This window comes from Microtus oregoni, unplaced genomic scaffold, assembly GCF_018167655.1.
Source record: "Microtus oregoni isolate MIOR12 unplaced genomic scaffold, Mior012 000040F_ref0000088, whole genome shotgun sequence".
NCBI classification, from domain to species: Eukaryota; Metazoa; Chordata; class Mammalia; order Rodentia; family Cricetidae; genus Microtus; species Microtus oregoni.
The window spans coordinates 16,555,476-16,579,331 of record NW_024543207.1 but is presented as its reverse complement, the minus strand read 5'-3'; the positions used below and the strand labels follow the sequence as shown (position 1 = coordinate 16,579,331).

General features: G+C 42.5%; 1 protein-coding gene across 4 annotated transcripts in view; it reads right to left on the bottom strand.

The window, feature by feature from the left end:
• Sema5a (semaphorin 5A) overlaps positions 1–23,856 on the bottom strand; it is a 432,322-nt gene that overhangs the window by 371,837 nt on the left and 36,629 nt on the right. Inside the window, exon 1 of one of the 4 annotated variants that reach the window (XM_041632018.1) lies at positions 17,966–18,039. The exons of the other annotated variants lie outside the window; for them this stretch is intronic. The gene's annotated coding sequence lies outside the window, so the exon portion shown is untranslated. Of the gene's footprint in view, positions 1–17,965; positions 18,040–23,856 lie in introns of those variants that run through there. 4 annotated transcript variants of the gene reach the window in all.

Sequence of the window (23,856 nt, the reverse complement as noted above, 5' to 3'; positions counted from 1 at the left end):
CCCCGGAGCCTGCAGAGGCAGCGGATATGGACTTCTGAAAGCAGCAGGCTCATAATTCACACACTTCTCCTGGAACAGATTGACTCTCGGAGTGGCCTGTAAATTAGACCTTAGGCTGTGGTCTTCACTGTTCCTCTCCTTCCTCATTTTCCATCACAGGCCCGGGTGGGGATGAATTATGCCAGTGAAATTTAGATCCACCGGCATGCAGAAATTCAGTATGCTACTTTTAGTGACGAGCACTCCCCTGGCAACTGAGACCTGGATGAAGCGACATGAAATACCCACTGCAACAGCCTCGCCATCATTTCTTTGCAAACTCTGTTCACATTTTGGAGCCGTGTATGTATATATGTATATACCTATATATTTATATATATATTAATAAATTAAGGATATAGCCATGGCAAGTCACAATGAAAAGACCCAACTCTCAAAATCCTGAGTATACACCCAGAAGAGCTAAAATAAGCACACCGCAGGGTAACTGGCATTATATTCACCAAGTCAAACTACTGCAGTCAGGATATAGACTCAATTGAGGTGTCACTCAACAGACAAGTAGATAAGAAACCATATATATGTGTGTGTGTGTGTGTGTGTGTGTGTGATTTATATGTTTATGTACATATATACATAAACATATAAATCATATATGACCTATGAATAGAATCTTGTTCATTCCTGAAGAGTGGGATCCTATCAGGTCAGAAACATGGATGGAATTGGAAGATGACATGTGAAGTGACAACCAGGCACTGAAAGCAAAATCCCACCCAATCTCATTCACACACGGAAGGTAAGTGAGTAGATGTCACAGAGGTGGAGAACAAAGCGTAGGTCACAGTGAAGAGTCGGGTCATCAAAGGCACTCAGATAAGAGGAACCCAAACTCAAGCAGGAGGAACGAGCACTAGTGTTTTGTTGTTCAAGAAGGGTGACAGTCACTCACAATTTAGTCTCCACTTCATCAAGAACTAAAAGAAGAAAGTCTAAAGGCTTCCAAGCCAATGATAAATGATAAGATAAAAATGTTACTTGGCCCAATTTGATCAAGAAATATTATATACATGTATCAAATTACAGCACATCCCTGAATAGATTCCTATCACACAGCAAGGTTTGAGACATCTGCTTTGTTCCACCTGGCACAGGCAGCATTGCCAATGTGTGCCTGGACAGATGAGGAGCACCGGGAGTCCAAACCGGAGCTGCCTCCATGGACAACAGCACCAGATTGGTAAGGCCAAACAATCCCTGCCATGCTGTGCTAACAAAGAAAAAATAATTGTCAGCGGCCATGGGTTTTACAAAAGCAAAATAAGAGGAGTTCCAACTTGTACTAACATTCTTTTCAAATATTCAGGCCCCTCAGTAAAGCAGAGTAAAAGCTTTGTTAATAGTTTTTCTAATCCTTTGACAAAGATGTCACCAACAATTAACTGCTACCACTATTTCATTGGTCACTCACAATCAGGGCCATATAAAATTCTTTTTGTGAGTTTTCCATTTTAACACATTGGTTCTCACTCAGTGTGACACGAGGAAGCTATAAGCAAATAACTATCTTGCTAGTTGTCATACTCAACATTCAACAGCTTTGAAGTTAATGACACTAAATGCAAATGTTATACATATAATTAAAGAATGTATTTTAATAATGCCACATATTTCCTATTCTGAGCTAAGCACCAACTCAGTAGACTCTATGGCATTACAAGTGTTGTTATTCATGGTAAATTGTCAGTATATTGATCATAAGAAATGAACTCACAATCCAATGATATTGAGCAATCTGTGCAGTTCATTTTGAAGTTAGCATTAAGAAAGACTCATCAAGAGCAGGCAACTCAGCCTTGGTTGAACTGCCATTTCACATGATCATGGTCCCAGGAGGATTATATCAATAGGGCTTCCGACCAGAATTATTTAAAGGCCTGAAAACTTAGGTCCCTCTCTCCTCCTCTCTTCCCAACCCCTGCACAAGGGCCTACAGTGTTGGCAGCATCTGTTCCACATCTGGTCATGCTTGCCGGATTCACAGCAAATTGGAATTCAGGATTTGCAATAGGATTTGAATTTCAGATAAACAGCAGCTTTGGGGGGTTGAATGTAAATTTTAGAGAGATTTACTTAGCATAAGCATAAGTCAGCTTTATGCTAACACAATTATTCATTGTTTATTGGGATTGTAAATCTGAGGACCCTGTATTCCATGTCACATCCTAGAAGCTGTAGGACCCTTTCTAATCAGAAACCTGGCCTGGGGGAAGGTAATCATGTCTGTCTGAACACACAACTTACTCTTCTCCCTTACACAGGACCCTGGAAATGACTAGAAGGCTAAATGATTTGAGAACAAAACAAGGAGGGTAAAAATAATTTCTGGAAGACAGCAGGGAGTAGATCGCTCAACAGAGAAACCACATCCTCACACGGGAGCTGGGAAGCTGCAAGGAAAAGCTCTACTGCCTCCAAAATGCTCTAAATTTAGACACAGAGGAAGCATTGATCGAGATAAGCACTCACTATATTTGGGGAACCACACCAAGAACCTCTAAGCAAGGATGACTACCACATGCATCTGGTGTTCACTGTTGTCATGGTAACAACCCCAGTGTGAGTGCCTGGACTGAAAATGTAGGGTGACCAGTGATTAAAAAAAAGGGGCATGCCCTGATTCTAATAAACACCACACAGGGAAGGAAAACTGCCCCCAGAGAAGGTAAAAAAAAAAAAAAAAAAAAGCTCTCAAGAATTTTTGGGAAGTCAACATCAACATGAAGAGATGGTAAAGAGTCAACATGGGACCACACAGTTGAAGCAGGTACCAGTAAACTCCAGAATCAGCATGTGTAACACATCTGGATGTTTGAGGCATCATACTGCATATGGGAATGATAGCAGACAAAAGTGGGGGTAAACGTGCTTGAGAATCGCAAAATAAAAAAATAACTGACAATTAAGTAAAACTAAAACTCCAAGGGTTAAATTAAATAAGCACAGCTAAATGTCAAGTTGACTAGCTGCAAGATGAAAGAGGCAGGGGAGATGTGTGAGCCACGGAATCCATGGGACGAACGGCCAGAGAGGACGAGCAAGAGCAAAAGGAATAGATGGAAAGAGATGCCACAGTAAAAGCAGAGAAGAAACAGAACAGCTAGAGTGTCCAGAATTGGGGTTCCAGAGGGCAACAGTAAGAGGAATGTGTGAATGAGCAAGGTGGTTGGATCCTGCAACAAAGAAGCGGAAGCCTCCAGAGCCTTCTAAAGGGAGAGAGTTGGTAAGTCCTGCGAGTCCCATTTGGCTGTTTCATGTCACATCATCCACTTTTTCATCTTTCTTCACACAGGTCAGATCTGTCCCCTTCAGTATGACCAGGTGCATGGGAAATATGATAAAAACATAATGACCACGCCCCAAGATCACATCACCACACATTATGTCCTACAAGACGTACGAATAAGAACTGATTCCACATCACTAAACTGCCCACAGGAGAACACAAACCTTACCGTTGATGTTTTATAGACTACTGTTACTTTCCTCTGCTTTTGTTATGGAGAATGTTATGCTCCTGCCCGTGGGTAAGGTAGATCAATGACTATTCTCAACTTTGCATCCGTTTACTATGGGCAGTTCCCCTGCTGGTCTTTTCTAAAAACAGAAACATTTAGAAGATCTGAAATACATCGTCAGGTATAATGTATTTATGTGGGAAGAAGAATGCTAGATGTTGATGAAGACACTTCTGAACTGAATTTTAATATGAACTCTTCTCTGGGTTCCCTTATTGGTTGGGTCGATACATTGTTTTCCTCGAAGTTCCATCTTAGAAATACCCAGCAGCTTGCTGGCCTGAAAGGTGTCCATCTCTGGTGGCTGTTTACTTTGTGGCTAGTTACAGAGTAAGATCTGTTAACATTTCATAACCATTGAGTCTCTCTAAATAACCTGGAATCATGGGTAAATCTGCATACCATTTTCTGCAGGGCTCTGTGGGCATTCAGCAAGCTGTCACTGCAACAGAGGTATTTCCTCCAGCAGCTTTGACCCAGGAGGAAGGAAACACCGGGGAAGGGAGAATTGAGCCACCAGTGAGTTCAAATAAAAAGAGAACAAAATGTTGGCTTTTCTTAAAACCTGCTTTTGAGATGATGACTAGATGGCAAGTGTTGTGTCAGGCCTGGGCACAGAAGTTTCTTTCAGCCTAAGCAAAATGGGGCAAAGGGTAGAAAATGTCAGAATGCCAAAAGGCATTTACCCTTAGAATTCTTTCTAGGACATAGACCCTATACTGGGATACAAATACAAGACAGGTAGAAGCCCAGGTAATTTATGGAGGTGGTGATAAATGTTTTAAAAAAAGCGTGTCAGAAATGGTCAATTATACTGTGAATATGTCCAGTCTTCAATACTCACCATCAGCATCAGAAATTGTGAGGGAAATTGCTCTTCAAATAGCATGGTCAAAAAAGAATCAGATGGAATTGTCTAAAGTGAAGTAGGTGTTTAACACTTAAAAACAAAAGGATTTCTGAAGTAGACTCGGAGGCTGGAGACAGCCCTGAGTGGGAACGGCTGTGATCAGCTGCATATTGATAGGGAATGGCTGTTATAAACTGCATATTGATGGGCGTATTACTCCTAACAGTGTCATTCAAAGTACAAATCCCTATCAGACAGGATCCCCAAGGGAATATTAGCTTTACTTGGGCTGTGTTCAAGTACCACTCAAAACTGCTTTCTGGTCATGTGCTACTGTCTGTTCCTTAGCAACACCCTAAGCTCATGAGCCTGGAGTTCAAGCTGCTACTGATGACCCTCTTCTTGCTACCACACACGAGTGAGGCATTTCACACACTATCTGAAACAAACACACCAGGGACTTAGAACTGGAAACAGGAATAAGTCTCATTGCTCCCCAAACAAACTGGATCTCTAGCTAATCGAAAGTATGTAAACTATCTGAGCAATTTTTTCATGATTAGAAGCTGTAATAAATAAAACTATCTTTCCTTCTGCATGTTTACTTGAGAGCAGAGCATGTTTGCAGTCTGCCCACATTGCTTAAAGGAGAAAAGAATGTCCAATTTGACTTCACAAAAGACCACATGCGGAAAGGAAAAGTGAAGACAAGGACAGTAAGTCTAATTTAAATTGACCCAAGTTTGGTTTTAGCAGAGCTCATTTTTACATTGCAACTTTTGAAAAACATAAATCCAATTTCCAAGAATAAGAGAGGTGAACATAGAAGACAGTCATTTTCTTTTTCCGTGCGACTCGCTGCTTCTTTCACATGGCTTCAAAAATAAAGCTCTTCCCACCCTGCTTTCTCTGTCCAACTTGGTGTGCTACCAAGTGTTTGTTAGAGCAACTACAGAATGGACAGATGAACAAACGCCGTGTGCAGCTACTCTGCTCTCAAAGGCAGGGGTGACAAGTCAGGTGTAACTATCAAGATAGTAAGTCTGCAGAGTTCTGAGGAAGATGACTCATGCCAAGATGGAGCCTGAGAACAGGACCTTCTTCCCTGGGCTCTACTTGCACCATCAAGGAGAAAATCTATTTACAGAGAAACAGGGGCCAGTGTTCTTAACACTAGCCATGTCCTTCATGGGAGCCTCTTTCTCAAACTCTTAGAGTTGGTCCTGGCAGCCAGTCTGTGGCCTGTGCTGGCGTCCCCAATGCTAAGTCAGCCTGCCTTTCCACTGTTTCCTTCCTGATGAACAAGAGGTGACAACAGACACTCTACCTAGTTTATTCAGCATTGTGGCATAGCTTATACACCAGAGAACTGTCCAAACCCCTTGGGAGATCAGCAGGATAGAAGCAAGGGATGGTCGCTCACAGTATAGCCACCCTGTGGAGAGATCAATGACAGGGCCAATACCTTTCTTTATGGAACTTTAGTGCCTGTCCCACCCTAAAGCTCTGCTCTCAGCAGCCAGGAAATGCTCCCTGGAACATCTGAAGGTGTTAACATCATGACTTCACCAAATACCAATGTATACATTGGAATACATGTAAATGCAGGTGAACTATCTGAGAAGACAATGGCAATAACCATTATGACTTAAACCCATATTAAATTCCTAACATCAACTTTATGTTCTATTCCAATCTGATTACCTTTTGATCAGTATTGCCAAAAACAATGGTAAAAAATAATAATAAACACACAATAATAGGAAAGACTTAGAAGAAATCTACTGCCACTGCCATCAGAAAGGGGTAAGACACCCTAATGTCCTTGGGATCACTAGATGGTATTACAATCACTAGTGGATATGTTTAATTAATATATTTATTGAGTGAAGGAATCATAGAAAAAATTAATTGGCTTGCCATCAGTGGATATCAGGTACTAGACAAACATTTCTTGCTACCTATCTGGGTCTCTGTGGTAGGTATTCCTGGAATTGAGTGGAAGGCTTGAGAGAAGCCCCTGGGCAACCCATGAGTTCATCTGGAAAGTTCAGCCATTCAACAGCTACCTAGTAGGCACCTACTGTATATGTGATTGCTCAAATTCAAATAACTAGAAAGTGCCAGCAAGATCACTATGTTAGCAATTTTCTGACTAAAAATGATTAGAAGAGAGAACCCCAAGGACTGCCTGAACAGGGGGAGCCCAGGTCCTGTCCCTTACAGCCAAAGCTAGCTACAGATGGACACAAAAGAACCAAAGTCACATGGACCAATACTCAAGTTCCCTGTAATGGGACACCTGATAAGAGCGACTTAGGGAGGGTAGGGCTAGCTTGGGCTCACAGCAGGGTGGTGCAATGATCATGGGGGCAGGCAGGACAGAAGGAATGTAAGCGGTTGGACATATCACATTCATAGTTAGGAAACACAAACACTGCTTCTCCATCATTTTCTCCTTTTTTTTTTAGTCCCAAATCCCAGTCCAGGGCTGGTGCCTTCAACCTTCAGGGTGGGTTTCCTACCTTAGTTACACCTTTCTGGAAAAGCCTTCACAGATATGACCATAGATTTGTCTCCCATTTGGTTCTAAATTCCATATTACAGTATCATTGTCTCTCTGAGACTGTGATAATGTGCCTCCAATTTGTTCTTCAGTTTTACAAAAACTTATTTAAAGAAACTTCATTTGAAAGATTCTATCTCATTTGCAAGTACCAAAGAAAGGGAACAACCATGGTGTCCTTTAGGAGATGGATGGAGAAAACGTACTCCATCCAAATTGTGGAAGGTTATTTATTGCTTGCGCACGCACGTGCGCACATGCGTGCACACACACACAAATTAGCTATCAGAAAAGAGATGATGTGACCTTAAATGCATATCACTAAGTGAGAGAAGCCAGTCTGAAAAGGTTACATGCTGAGCGTGACCAACTAAGTGACATTCTACAAAAGGCAAAACCATGGAAACAGAAAGAAAAGTTTAAAAGGCCAGTGGTAGTGAACCACAGAGTGGCAAGAAAGGGCAAATAGGTTGATTCAGGGGCATTTTAGGGCCGTTTGCCTGTCCTGCATGGCACTACAATGACAGTGTATGTCATTCGACACCAGTCCAAAGCAAGTCATGACCAAGAGCAAAGACTAATGGCCAAACATAGTGCTAGGAGGTAACATTGTCTTAATACAGGAGAGCAACAGTAACAATGTCTCAGAGCAGATGAGCATCAGTAACAAGGTCTCAATGTTGATGAGTGCAGGTGAGCAACAGTAACAATGTCTCAATGTTGATGAGCCTAGGAGAGCAACAGTAACATGTCTCTATGTGGGTGAGCAACAGTAACAATGTCTCAATGTTGATGAGTGCAGGTGAGCAACAGTAACAGTGTCTCAATGTAAGTGAGTAACAGTAACAAATGTCCCATTCTCATAGAGGTATGCGTGTTCAGAAATAGGGAGATATAAGCAGTCTTGAGACAGGCATTGTGAGAAATAGCTGGACTTTCTCCCCAGTTGTGCTATAAACATAAAGCTTCTCTTTCAAAAGGCCTATTAATATAAATATGTACATGATATCAAAAACTTAATGGTACCACCATGTATTCATGTGTATTAACAAAATTACGGAGCCACAGACTTACATTTTTATTCAATGACTTCCCTCTGTCTTACTCCCTCATGCCTAGTTTGATCACCGTAAGACCTCACAAGAATGTGCCCTGGTAAGATTAATTATTAATTGTTAACTGATTATTTCTATGGGGAGGATGTCAGTACAGTATCCTATTTATAAAACAGAATTGAAAGCTATGGGGCAAGGGAATAAATAAAGAAAAATCTAATTAGGGGTCTGACAGTCTTTGATAATGGAATTAAAATTCTATTCCTCCTCACTACAAATATGCAAAGCTGATACTGTTTTTGTCTCTTCTCCTTAGAAATGCATGCTATACATTGCCTGCAAGTAACTTTTCCCAAGCTGGGCAGTGATGACGCACACCTTTAAGCTTAGTACTTAGGAAGCAGAAGCAAGCAGATCTCTGGGAGTTCAAGGCCATCCTGGCCTGCAAGAGCTAGTTCTAGGACAGGCTCCAAAGCCACAGATAAACCTTGTCTTGAAAAAACAGGAAAAAAAAGTAACTTTTCCCATGTCATAGTGTCTGTGACTCCAGGAAACCCCGTGAAATTTTCCTTCAGCAAGTGAGGCTGATGTGGATTTGAATCTTTGATCAGTGAGGGTACGTACATCTGTAAATGTTCAGGGTGCTCCTGCAGACAAAAAGGTACCACATTTGCATAAAATCTACACACATCTTCCACTGTATATTAAAACCAGTGCCTGGCAACTTACACAACACACGTGTGCACAGAGGATTGAACTGTGTTATTGGGGGGATAATGACAGGAACGTGGCCTTTACTTGTTCAGGATAGATGCTACTTTGCTCAGAATATTTTCAACCCACATTTGGCTGAATTGCAGATACAGAGAGCAGAGTGTGTGATATCCTTGACACAGCAAGACACCAGCTTTACAAAAAGTGACACACACCAGTCGCCATCTAGAACCGACCTTTTAAGAAGCTGAAAAAAAAAATTAGCACAAATTATCTATTTGAGTTCATCTCTTAAAACATCCACATTCATTGCAGCAGCTCCAAGGGTACTGTAACCTTAAAAAGGAGAACTCTATTCCCAGTATGCCCCAAATACCATGCCTGTCTGTAGCTGAGATTTGAAAATACAGTTTTTATATGAAGGAATCGTGTTCTTTTCTAGCTCTGCCCTCCCAAAGATATTCCATCAAGACTGCACTTAATTAATCGCTTTTAAATAAAGCCAAGTTCAATCAGCAACTCTCTATAAAGCTCTTTTGCATAATTAGCCAAGTGTTGTGGGAATAGCAATGACTAACAGATATTCTGGAGGTAGACCTTGAACTCAAAGTGTTTATTATGGGGGCAGCAGGATAGACTAGAAGATTATAACAAAGTCTATCTGAAGTTCAAACTCGACACAGCCACAAAAGTGGGCTTTCAATTCACTTCAGCATTCATTCTAAGCCCAGTAAGAAGCAGACCTATGCCTGCATCTGAGTGTCATTTCTGCTCTCTCTGTGAGTTTCTGACGATCAGACATTAATGACTATAGAATCTGCTCCGGATACATGCTGATTATCAGCAGCTGAGTGGTCACCCAGCCAGGCTGCTCACCCCAAGCCACTAGGAGGTGGCAAGCCTGGCCATCAACCCTGGCCCAGCTCCAACCTGTCTGTTCATGCATCACAGGTGAGGAAGCTTCAAAGCCTGCCCCCCAAACCAACATTTACATAGCACTTTAGACTTTGCAAGATGTCCTTGATCCTTCTCTCTTTTGATTTTGTGCAGAAGCTTTATTGTACCTTTTAGATGAGAAAGCAAAGGTTTTAATAATAAATATGCAGATTAAATGCAAAAGATATCTAACAACAAGCTACAAGATTCTAAGAAATAATTTGTGGATCCTTAGTATTTAGTTGCAAAATTCTTGAGATATATCCTATGTATTAACAGACTCATTCTGAAGTTAAAACAAGAAATTGGGGGGGGGGGGGTGCTGTGTGTGCGGAAATACTGTGTTCATGTGTCTGTGAACCCACTTCAAAACAAAGTAGTCAAAAACTATATTAGAATGTTATATATTTTTCCTTCTCTGAGCTTGCCATGATTTTAGAGTTTTTCTAAACCAGAAGGGCTCCCTGCTTCAAGTTAAACCTGCATGTTACTAGGACAATGATATCCATTCCCAGGTAATAACTCTGTCTCCGATACTTGGAGCAGACAGGTAGAAGGGGTAAGGAAAAGAGTCTGCAAAAGCATCACAAGAATAACTGCAAGAACAAGTTGGGAAGTTTTCTCAGTGCCAGCCAGCAAGTAGACCTGGAGATGCTCTCAGGGAGATGCTGTCCTGTGCCTTTCATTTCATAGCCCCCAAAGAAAGAATGCTGTGCCCATTGTTTATAGTAGAACCTGAACCAAGAGTTCCAACCAGTTTGTTCCCACATTAAATGCAAATTTACTCACACCTGTTGGCTGAATTTTCCCATCCCAGTAGCTGCTTCCAAATTGCCTCGCCAAGAATTTTGTTAATTGTAAATGCTCAGGCAATAGCTCAGGCTTATTACTAACTAGCTCTTATACTTTAACCCATATTCCTTATTTCCTCTCTGCCATCGAACGATACTCTTCTTATTAGCATGGCACATTCATTTCCTGCTTCCCTCTGCATCTAACTCAGGAATCCTGTGACTCCACACTCTACCCTCCTTCGTCCCCTCATTCTCAGTTTGGTTTTTCCAACTAACTTCCTGTCTGGGTACCAGCCAGTCAGCTTTTCATTAGCCAATGAAAGCAATATATATTCACAGTGTACAAGAAGATTATTTCACAGCAGACTCCCTATTAAGGTCATGCAATAAGCACTGTAATATCAAGGTACAAAACAGAGAGGAACCATTTGGAAGTTTGCATGGCTGAAGAGCCAGCCCAACAGCATCATCATGGTGAGATAGGGATACACTCAGCAGAACATGTCTTCAACAAGGTAAAGGATGACGGGAGCACCAGGGGACCATCCAAGCGTGGGTGGTTTAATGATGGCTGTGAACTGCCAATGGAGTTCTTAAAGCAAGCTCTCCTTTTCTGTTTCTTTTCTTTTGTCTTCTTTGTTACATTTGAAAGTAAGTAATAATGGGTAATCAATTATGGGTCTATTTCCAATTTCTTCCCAGTTTAGATATTTGCCCTAATCAGAAATTCACCAGAAAGAATTGGGAAACAAACTTTGACTGTAATCATCTTAGTTAGTATTTCTGAATATTATCCATCTGTTCTTCAGTCCGTGGGTGAAAAATGTGTGACTTATTCTTTGATTACTGAAACATAATTAATTATTCCTTACAAAAAACTTTCATCTTACTTATTCAACAGCTGTGGTATATATTCGTGTTTCAAACACTTTCTGAGTGTTCACCTATGGTGTTACCTGAAAACTTGTAATCAAAGTGAGAGAAATGCATTTGAAATATAAAATGGAAAAGCAATTAATGCCTGAATTAGATGAAAATCATTTGGTCATTGTCCAGCTTGCTCATAAACCACAGATACTCAAGTCACTGCAGAAATTACATTGAAGGCGTTTGCCTTGGCAGCTTTGGATAAGTTCCACTGTCTTAAGTGCCTGATGCAGGATCTTTTATATCCAGAACTTCTGGCCTCTTTCACCAATCTGCTAGAAGAAGATGGCAGCCTACATATGTGAAACCTAATTGGAGCAAGGAGAAGTATCAAAAATACAAAATGAGTTTAAGTGGAGAGAAATCTGGCCATTTCTTAGACTTTACCAGGTCTAGCTCAGATTGGCAATTGAAACATAACTGCAAATTTTTAAATAATTTTCTGTTAAACTCCTTTATTTATTCATGTAATAAGTAATATAAACAGTAGATGATCCAACTTTTCTTTCTGCTGCTAAAAATCAGGAACACACTCATCGGTTCATTCAACACACAATTGTTCTTACAAAACTGCTAAGTACGACACATGGAACAGAATATTGGACATGAAAGCCCTGGAGAGGATTATGGTGAATAGGGAAGTTAGAAAATCAGTCACTTGGTATGAGGAAAAAATAGATATGGATGCAAGATGGGAATGGCGATCTCTGGGGCAATGAAAGAGGCCATCCGGAAGAGTTCAGTAGGATTATCAGTTGTGTCAAGACAAAAGCGGATGAAGCCATAGTCATTAGGAGAGATGGCAACACATTAGTAGGGGATTTTTCAAGCCTTCTTGCCCTGACCAGAGGCATTGGCAGCTTTTGTCCCAGATTATCTTTTCTTTTTTTTTTAATTTTAAATTTATTTATTTATTAAAGATTTCTGTCTCTTCCCATCCACCGCCTCCCATTTCCCTCCCCCTCCTCTAATTAAGTCCCCCCCCAGCCCGAAAAGCAATCAGGGTTCCCTGTCCTGTGGAAAGTCCAAGGAACCCCCCACCTCCATCCAGGTCTAGTAAGTTGAGCATCCAAACTGCCTAGGCTCCCACAAAGCCAGTACGTGCAGTAGGTTATGTTCAGAGAGTCTGGTTTTATCCCAGGCTTTTCCAGACCCAGGCCAGCTGGTCTTGGTGAGTTCCCAGTAGAACATCCCCATTGTCTCAGTGTGTGGGTGCACCCCTCATGGTCCTGAGTTCCTTGCTCGTGCTCTCTCTCCTTCTGCTCCTGATTTGGACCTTGAGAATTCAGTCCTGTGCTCCAATGTGGGTCTCTGTCTCTGTCTCCTTTCATCGCTTGCTGAAGGTTAATATTCAGGAGGATGCCTATATGTTTTTCTTTGGGTTCTCCTTATTTAGCTTCTCTAGGATCACTAATTATAGGCTCAATGTCCTTGGTTTATGGCTAGAAACCAAATATGAGTGAGTACATCCCATGTTCCTCTTTTTGGGTCTGGCTTACCTCACTCAGGATAGTGTTTTCTATTTCCATCCATTTCAAGGCTGTTTGTTGAGCACACAGCTTGGAAGACAGAAAAGGAGGCTCCCTGCAAGGCAAAGGGCAGATTTGCTTACTGCTCAGATAAGGGAGGGGGGAGGTCTGGAGCTTGAGCAAGCAATGGGGTAAGTGGTTTATCTGCAACCTTGACTTTTGGAACTTGGTGTTTCTCAGTTTGTGGTGGTGCCATCTCCTAGCACTCACCTCTGCCCATCCTGGGTACTTGGAGGAGACTGACCATCCACGCAGGCATGAAAATCATGGTCTGAATGTTGAGAAATGGACTTCTTTATTCATGGCCCAGTACTCTTAACTATACTGCTGATAGAATTGTGGTAGCTGAGCAATGCAAGCCTGGTAAAAGTTCAAGTGAATAGTGGCTGCATTCTCTCTCTCTCTCTCTCTCTCTCTCTCTCTCTCTCTCTCTCTCTCTTTCCGTGTGTGTGTGTGTGTGTGTGTGTGTGTGTGTGTGTGTGTGTGTGCAGTGTTTCTACATGTGGAAATGGAGGCAACAGTGTGGCAGAGTGCACATGGAGACCGGAGGACAGCTTTAAAGAGTTGGTTATGTCCTTCCACTGTGGACTCTGGAGACTGAACTTGGGTCGCCAGCTTGTGTGGAGAGCACCTGGATTTGCTAAGCCGTCTCCCTGGCCCAGTGACGACATTCTTTAGCCGCTATTTTCTCTTAGCCATGAAGTAATAGACTAGAATGCTGGGTCACATGCATCCGGTCGTTTGGGAGCACTTAGAATCTAACCCAGATGAGTTCTGCTTCAACTGGTCTGTCTAATGTGCTTAGAGCTCTATTTCCCTTGCTATTAGTGAAGAGTTTTACTTAGTACATAGTATTTAATGAGGGATCTAAAATGATTTAGAAGGGAAGACATAAAGAATTTCTTTCTTTCTCAGAGCACAGTAATAACTTCTGTGGATGAGAGACATGGCCTACGCAAGCCCAGTCAGACAGAAACTCTGGGCTTTATTCTATATTGCATTTGGGTAGAACTCAGCACATTTGTACTGGCTGTACTTAAAAATGCAGGAATGGGGGTGCTTTCAAAGAATCCTTGGTTTTGAACCCAGAATGCTTCTGCTCAGTGGCAACATCATAGACATATCCTTCCAAAGTGTCACAGTGTATACACAGGGGCATCATCCTGTTTAAATTCCAGGGGAATCTATTCAGGTTGGAGGAGGATGATATATTTGTCAAAGAGGCCCATCATTTATATATACATCTGTGGAAAAATACTTTTATTGAATAATTTTGTTATTTGACAACTTCATATGTGTATGTAATATATTCTGATTGCTGTCTCTTTGATACACCCTCTTATTCCCCTCTCATCCTTATCAGTCCCCCAATAATTCTTTCAGTCCCTGTCTAAGAATGAAGATTTTTGTTTTGGTTTTGTGACCCATCTTGTTTAAGTGATCATTGGATTAAAACTATTCATTGGAACTTGATGGGTCCAATCAAGGATACACAACTGAAGATAATGATGCTGTCCCTCCAAAATATATTAGTAGCAAATACTGCAGACGTGGGGGACATGACACCATGCACCCCTCCATCCATGCATGACTACCAATGCACCAGTTCTTACCATACCCAGTGGGAATGTTTTTAAAGTCCATACTAACTACCAAGAATGACAAAGCTCTGAGCAGGTCATTTGAGATAATCACCGTTCATTTGTTTCTTGATATGCATGGATAAAAAGGTCTTAAAATAGCCTTGCATGTGAACTCAATATCTGCCTTCTAAATTGGGTTATCTGGTATGGTCTTCCAAACGTAATGACTTGTTAAAGAGCGCATCTTATGGAGCCTGTTTCTGGCTCCCTTTAGTTGACGGCACTGGAGGCTTACAGGGACATAACTTCTCTGGACACACTTGAAAGCTAGCGACACCACAGTGATGTAGAGACCATCAGCTTCCATGGCTGATGGAGAAAGATAACTGATCTGGGCGTACCTGACATCAGTGACTTCTTGAGAAAAATATCACCATCACCCAAAGAAGCAAGCTTACTTTCAAGCATCTTTTCATAAAGGTTTTGCACACTTTCCATGATTGCTATGTTCCTTTAATGCTTTCCAATGTGGGGTCCACCTGCTGGGACAAACTTGCTGGAAATAACTGCTATGAAGGTGGTGGCAGACAAACAACCAGCTTCAAGTCCTCTGTCCTCGTGCATCTGAATAGTGACACACTTGGAGAAATCTGTGGTAGGACGCTCAGTATCCCAACACTCTCTGGAAACAACTGCTCCTCAAAATCTGTGATCATGTATCAGAACATTCGGAGAGTAGGTGCGTAAGCCAGTTAGGCAGCTCACCTCCACACAGCTCTGTGAAGAAGTATTACCATAGATGAGGCACATGAGCCACCTAGAAGTCACATTGTTGCCCATGACACAGGAAGTAAAGGGTGGGACAAGGGCTCAGTCATGAAGGTCTCACTTCTTAGTCCAATAAAGCAGCACATTAAATATATGTCCCATTTCTTACTAGCTGTTTGGCTCCTGGCTGGCGCTCAGAGGCAGAAGCCCCCTAAGGCCTTCTACGACGTTATGTTCTGCACAACATCTTAGAGAGAGAATACAAAGTTGTCCACAGAGACAACATTCTAGACTCCACATTGTCCCCCTGAACTTCCATATAAGGACACAGGTGAATGCTTTTATTTATTATACTTGCTATCTATAAACTTTTCTGACTGGGGGGTGGGGGCTGCACTTCCCTGTTCCAGCCAGTTATTGCTGTAGCATTTCCACTGAATAATCTGAAGCTACGTACCCATCATCCCTCCACACTCCAGGGGGAGGTGCTTCTCAGTATTAATCACCCAGAGGCTTGATAATTAACTAGTGTCCCTATAGCCAAGATACTGTAAGTATCAAGACTAGCCAGTCCAAAACTGTGCCTTCTGTCCTGTCTTCCTTGTTGCTTCCATGGAAACATCAGTAGGGGTTTGGTCCTCCTCTTCCTGTTGTCTTTCTTCTCACCAACCTGTGACCCTGTATGAGTGGCTGTGCCTCCTGTCATTAGGCCTGTATGTATTAAAAAGCTGTGTTCCCCGAGACCCTCCTGTACTTAATTAGGTATGCCACAGAGAATAAAAAATTTGAGTGCAGTTAATCTCAAGATGAAAATAGCCATTAAAATGAGACTCAACTGAAAGATACAACTGATTTGAAAACTCTTGAGAACGAAAAATAAATGTGGTGCCCTTTCATTTTTCTGTCAGCTTCTCTTAATGTTATTTTTTTAAGTGAATGTATAGCTGAGACAACTGGGAAGGTTGCGTTTCTGCCACTGCTCTTGGATGAGATTCACGATCCCTTCCTGAATCAAGGACTCCCTAGCATCCTTCTGCCCCAACTGTCACTGAGAAGAGAATGGCAGGCAGGAGGAACACAGGAGTGTTCAGATCCAAAAGCATTTGGAATGGGTGTCTTCTGGAGAACAGGGGCCTCAGCCTTTTCCTAGAAGTCAGATAGGTGGGGTGGGAGGGATAGAGGCTAGGCACTTGGGGCCACTGCATCTGCTCACCTTGTGCTCTTACATTCCTTTCCTCTTTGAAACCACTGGAGAAGTTTGGTGTCTACCACAAGGCAGACAGGTCTCAGGCAAGGGGCTGGAATCCCCCTCTTCACAGTTTTACCTACCTTGTCTTTCCTATCTTTCTTTTAGTTCAAGGTGTCTTTCTTATAATTGACAAGATGCAGCAGAAGGTCTGAAAGGAGGTAGAAGGAGGAAGCTTAGCTGCTCAGGGATTGGGTCTCTGATCTGCAAGATCCTCCTGCTCCTGCTGATGCTGCCTTGCATGGAATGATACAGGATAGAGAGCAAGGACAGAGGAGTCTTCTGGGCAGTGGATGTGCCATTTCTGAAGTCAGGGTAAAATTCATATTAGGATTAGTGCATTGCTTCGTTTGACCTTAACTTCAACTCCTGTTCCTTCCAGAAGAAAGTCAATGGAATACGGTAATTCCTTTTAAAGGAATCAAATGTTAGTAATTCCTTGCCAGAATTCGTGTACCAAGCATTAACATGAAACCAATCCTGATAAAAATAATCCACCCACTGGTGTGTGTGGACTTGACCATTCTAGAAGATGCATGCAGCCACTGGCCTGACTGCACATACCCTGGGCTCCTGTTCAAGCTGCACCTGTTACCTCCAGTGCAAGGCAGTTCTAGAATAATACATCTGTGATGAGCATCACTCACATGAATAAACAAAGTGTCTGAAATATAGCAATGCCTCTCGGAGAAAGTATTCACCATCCACTCAACTCAGGAGAAAACACGAAATTTTATAAGACATACATATTTGACTGTGGTAATACATTTTTTAAACTTTTGTGCAGAATTTCTGGAAGTTATAACAATTTTAAAAGACAGTGAGATAGGCATTTTTTTCTTTTCTTTCTAGGAAGGGTCACGCTATGTAGCTCAGACTGACACCCAACTCACTATGCTCCTGCCTCAGCCTGCTGAGTGCTGGCATTCCAGGCACGAGCCATCAGTCCTGGTAGGTATTCTACTTGCTGAGAACACTGAGTGGATTATACACGGAAGGAGTCAGCACCAAGGTCTCATCTCTATCACATGTTCACAAGTCTGTTTCCAAGGCAACAATAATTCAGCAGGTAGCAAAACTGCATGGAAATACTGTCACATTGGTATACACCTTCTAGTTGCTTGTTTCCCAAATGGGTTTATCATACAAGGACAGAAATCGCCAACATCTTATCTTACCTGGAGCCATTACAAGTCAAGACTGGATATCTGAATTGCCCCTGGATATGGAAGAGTTAGCACGTGTTTTTTTCTGAATGTATTTCCTTTTTTCCGTGTGTATAATTAACAATTATACAATTCACTCTATCAGACCAATCTAGTAGTTACTGTAAATGATATGGAATGTGATGATAAGGCATGCTTGCTATAATTACCAGAGACTGTGATGATGATGGATACATGCCACAATTATGCCAACCTGCAACTGAGTCCACACAAGGCAGAGATCTAAATGTCAGCACAGATGGTCCTGCTGTGTCCCCAGGGTGAAGAGGGCACTCCTGTTACTTTCTGATGCCACCTGGCAGAACAATGGAGAGGGAAGTAGGGGGTCCTAAAAGTGATGGCTGTGCCTAATGAGATTCTTCAAAAAGATTTATAGATCTATGTCCATAAATTTCTATGAAATACTTTAAAAATGATTTTAAGGGAACGTATTGAATTACTTCATGCTCTTTATTATCTGCCTACTCTCACCAAGTCCTTTGTTCCCACAAGAAGTCACTGTGAGTTTTTAAGGAGTGAGGACTAGATGACAATCATGGGTGTACTGTGGCAAATGCAATCCAAGGTCTCAGGAATGTGCACTGTTCATTCACACAAAGAAGGTCTGCTTCCAAGGGGCCATGCAGAGTATCTCCCTGGTCTAACTGTTTGGCTATGCCTTCTCCTCACATTAAATCAACCTTCTAGAGTCCACCGTGTTCCCTGCAGTGTCACTGGGACAGGCACTGTCCACCATGTTCCCTGCAGTGTCAATGAGGCATGTTCTGTCTGCAGTGTTCCCTACACTCTCACTGGGACATGTACGACCCATTGTGTTCTCTGCACTGTCTTTGGGACATATATGGTCCACCGAGTTCTCTGCACTGTTTTTGGGACAGGTGCTGCACATTGTGTTTAGTGCAGAGGGTTCAGGGCTTCTCTAGAGTAACAGAGTTTCACGTCCCACTGGGTCCAGTGTCACGGTGTGGAGAGCAGTCCAGGACATCACAGAACAAAGCGCTGGTCCCGACTCCAGCTTTGCTTCCTCTCTGACTCTTCTTCTCTTTGGCTTCCGATAGTCTGAACGCCCCAGGAAACGGAATGTGAGGGCCAGAGGAGTAGCCCGTTTCTTGCAATAGGCATCTATCTGAGAGACTTCAAAGGCTTTTGTTCTCCGTGAAATTAAGGCCTGTAACATGAGGGCCTCTCAGCAGAAACATGTTTTCTGGTTTCTCTGGGAGTAGGACAAGAAACAAGTGAGAGATGAGGCATGTGTTCCTGGGTAGGAGTGGGCTGGCTGGAGGAAGCCTGTAGAAACTCCATAAGCCGGAGATGCAGAGTTTTGCCCTGGCCGCCTGGCTCCAGGCCAGCGTTGTCTGTCTTGGGAGAGCAGGACACCATCAATCTTGCACGGGTATCGGTTACTGAAAAACGCAAGTGCACCAGTTGCGTTGGCATAGCCATGCATTCTTGCTGTGGCAAATGGTGCCTCCAGCATGCAAAAGTATCAAAGGGACAACTCCTTAAGTTCAAAGAACACTTGGTTCATGTTGCAAAGAGGAAGTTGCTGCATGCTGCTTTTGTGTGACTCCAACCAGGCATGGAAGTTCTTCCTTCTTCCTTTAATTGTCACCACCATGAACTGCTACCCTTGGGGAAAATAATCCTAGGTGAGTACAGGGTTATATATTGACTTGATCCAGTAAGAAACCTGGATCCTTCAGATTTTTCTAAATATTGTTTTATTGAAAAAAAAATTAGGGACAAGGTGTGAGATTCTCCCCATCTGAGCTGGAGTGCCAACTGGTGGTGGGTGACATTATGCAGGTCTTGTTTAGGTAACCACAGAGTTACAATTTGATGGGTACAGCTTCCCCACCATATATAGAGGACACTATTTCACTGCCGTTTCTGGTCCTCTGGCGTTTAGCATCTTCCTGCTCCCTCTTCCATAATGGCCTCTGCTCCACTGGTGTAGGCATTGTGTTGTGGATGTATCAGTTGGGATTGTGCCCCACGGCTGCTTGTTCTCTGCATTAGAACCAGTTGTGGATTTCAATAACCATCTTCTACTACAAAAAGACACATCTTTTATGAGAGTGAGATCTGCACTCATCTATAAATCAGGGTAAGGTTTTAGACTTCACCTGGAAAGATGATTTAGGAAAACAGCACTAATTTGTTCTTTTTCAGAATCCATGACCTCATTAGTACGTATTTTCCACTACCATGTGCTTACTGAGAAAACTACATGTAGGCTCAGGCTAATTTTGAGTGAGTGAAGTCATGGTCCTACATTTAAATAACATTCTAAAATTGTTATGTTCGAATTTGTTTAATCGAACACTTTCAGCACTGGACACTCAGTGATAGAAAAAGGTCAGCCCTGCAGGACCACCCTTATGACATCACTCTGGTCCCTGGGGAAAGAGGAGATCATTGCCTCAAATGCCAGAAACGCTGTGAACTGCTTGTGGTAATGGGAGAAAAATAAATGTCATACATTTGCCATCATTTAAGACCTTAAGTGCACAGAATTATATCTAGCACAGAGACTAAGCTCGGTAAATGACAGCTGACATCAACTCTTCCCTTCATTACTAAACATTTTTCAGTTTACAGATTTTAAATTATGATCTTTCCCCTTGGCTAATGTTGGGAAAGCAAGGGAACATGAATCTTTGTTTTCATGTGTATAATTGTCAGAAAGGGCAATGTAAATTCTTTCCACCAAAGTACTCAGCCAATGCAGAACATTCATCAATCGCCAGAAGTTTCTGGCTGCAAGACAAAGTCCATGTTCTGCAGAGATGCATTCACATGCAGAGACAGAAGACAATCCAGGGCGGCCCTTACCATAGCACTCTGGTCCAGAGCTATGCAACATAGTAGCAGGTGTCAATAAGTACTGTGGAAAACAGAAAACGGAGGGGACAGAGTGAAAATGTGCTTTGGCCTTAAATATAGCAGCCGGTTAAACTCTGCAGGAGGTCTGAAGATAAGGAAATACTCCCAGAAGGGAGATGTGAATGCCAATGTGCTAGAGCATCCCGTCTGCAGGGGTGGCTGAAGCAAAGATACAAGGGGAAAAAATTAGAGAATGAGGACGAGGGTGAACGGAAGATATGGCCATGTCACCCACCATGAAAGAGATGTCATGTTCACTCCTGTTCCTTACTGGATGGCAGCACAATGTCAAGAGAAAGATAAAGGACAAGCTGCTCCCTTCACAGCACACACTGCTCCACCTTTTCTCTCTCCCAATGCTTTCACTCATCCCATTTTCATAATTCCCTGGGCCTGGCATCCAGACAGACGTCCAGCCATCTATCCCTAGCAGGTCCCTGTGCCTGGCGTCCAGACAGACGTCCAGCCATCTATCCCTAGCACTTCCCTGGGCCTGGCGTCCAGACAGACGTCCAGCCATCTATCCCTAGCAGGTCCCTGTGCCTGGCGTCCAGACAGACGTCCAGCCATTGATCCCTAGCAGTCTCACAAATGAATTTTTAACTGAACATAAATTGTTCTTTGAACCAAAAAAAGCCACAATAACTTGGAAGAAATTCCCTGGCAATATCTAGTGTTAGCCCAGTAATGGTTAACAAATGTCATATTAGGGAAACTAAAGATGTGATGGCCAGTTTCTTATTCCTTTGCTGGATCAAGTTAGCTCATGGAAGGCTAAAGGAAAAAGAATTTTCTTTTCACACGAAAGATCACTTAGGATTGGTTTTTCTACAGAGGAAATCCACTTGGTATTTTTAAAAATCATATTTTACATTTTATCACTTAAGTTCACTAATTGCCAGTGGGTGACCACAGATGTAGCCTGCTTGAGAAACAGGAAGTAGTGTGCTGGATGACATCACTGCATTCCCTGGGGCAAGACCCACAGGCTGGGATGCTTTGTGATGACATGGTGGCTCTTGAAGCATCCTCAGTCCCTCTGCCTTCTCTTCAGTGCAAAGCAGGGACTTATTCAATCTCCCTCTTCTAATACAAAAAGCAGTTGAGGTCCCAATGACCAAACTCAAGTTACCCCAGTCCTGGAAGTAGAAGGTCGCAAATAAAGCAGTGTCTTGGAGATGTAGCCAAAACTTCTCTGCCAGCAGATTTTTCAAAAGACCAACTTGCTAAAGCTTAGACAGTGATTTATTTCTAGCTGCCAAAAGGAGGGTCAGTGCTGGCTGCTCAACGGGCAACATGTCGTATCTTCACTACCTTTGGCTTTCTGCTTTATAATTGCAGTCATCAATATTACGAACAGTGTCAAAGAGAGCGCTCAGAAATGTGTCTTGTAGACCAACACTAACCAAAGCAGAGATTTGTCCACAGTCACAAGACAGAGTAAGGTGAAAATGGCAAAACTGGAACAAGAGAACAATGAAAGCTGTCAACAGGAACTACCCCCGAGGCTACAGGTCTTCAATTATAATTCAGCCAAGGCATCTACCTGGTGTAAAGTACATGACAACTGCAGAAGGATAATAATAATAACAACAACAACAACAGAAGCCAGATAATCCAGGCTCCCTTCTAGCATAGCTTAAAGACTGACTTAGCATTAGAGATAAGCCAATTCAGTTGGAGAATTTCATTTTATATTCTCTATAATGGAGACATTGTGTTAAACAATTATATACATTGGATTAACTTTAAACAAGTGGTTAAGAGTTCTGAAAATTACCTAATCTCTTTGTTCATATCTACATTCAGCTGCCATAAAGTGTACTAATATATACTTAAGGTTTTGATGGGCTGTTGAACAGCTCTGATGTGCAGGAAGACTTGCAAATTATTAAAAAATAATTAATATAAAGGGTAATTGAAACCCTTTAGTTTAGGTCACAAATAACTATCCAGAGACAGTGGAGCTGTTCGGTTGTTAAAGAGACTGCTGCTAGGAGAAACCATTTTAAAAGGAAGGTGTATTTAAGATGCCAATTAGTGTTTGCCCTTGGGATAGACAGGGTGTCACCCGGAGGTAGAGGTGGTGAGGAGAAGAGGTGGGAAACCTCCAGGTGTTGGGCTGTGCTGTTATTGATTGCAAACACCACACCAAGTGAATACACTGAGAACGTGATAAAACCCACAAAGACGAAACCTTTAAAAGCCAAGGTGAAGAGGGAGCCTCCAAAGAGCAGAGCCGATTGTGAGTCCCCGAGTACCACCAACATCGATTCTGAGTTCACACCCACACTGAAGTCATGCCCTGTTCCATAGATGCCACCCCAAGACGACTGTGGTCCTTATGGGGAGCCCTTTTCCATAACGACCCACAAACATGAGCTTGTACCAAAGAAACCTTAAAATGAAATAATTACCACAGTCATGGTCAATGCTGACACAGGGGTGGCTAAAATGAGTAAGGAAATCAGATGGGTGATTACGATGACACGATGTTTATTCTCGTAAGAAAAGAGAAAATGAGAACAGCAGCCTAGGTGACGTTTAGCCAGGAAGGAAATAATTTCAATGAATTACAAGGGTGTGCTGACTTAATCGTGTTTTACTACTGAAATATGGGAGCATTTGAATCCAGAGGAAGGGGCCAGCTGTGTCCTTGATGTTTTTCAAAAGTGCAGCAGCAGCTCTGCCTCTGTTACCTTCAAATCAGTATCAGGTTGTCCTTCGGTGAGGATTTCCATGGGAGACAAAGTGCCTGCACAGTCTTAGAGAGAATGTGGTATCTGGCTGCTCAGAGACAAACCTCCTGCACAGACTTAGAGAGAATGTGGTATCTGGCTCGTCAGAGACAAAGTGCCTGCACAGATTTAGAGAGAATGTGGTAGCTGGCTGCTCAGAGACAAACCTCCTTCACAGACTTAGAGAGAATGTGCGCTCTGGCAGAGAATGACTCCCCACTAACAAACAGTTCATCTGAATGTCAACATCTTGCTTTTTCCACACAACCTCAATCACCTTCTCAGGAATGTATCAATTCTCACGTCAGACTTACTTTTCTGCACCTTCTACACAATACGGTGTTAAGAGATCATTGCTCTTTACAGGGCCAACCGACCACTGGTTCTTTCCCTATTTCTGAGCTTCCACAAGGCAACTCCCAATACAGTCTTTTCTCCAGCAGTCTTGAAGCGAAGGAAG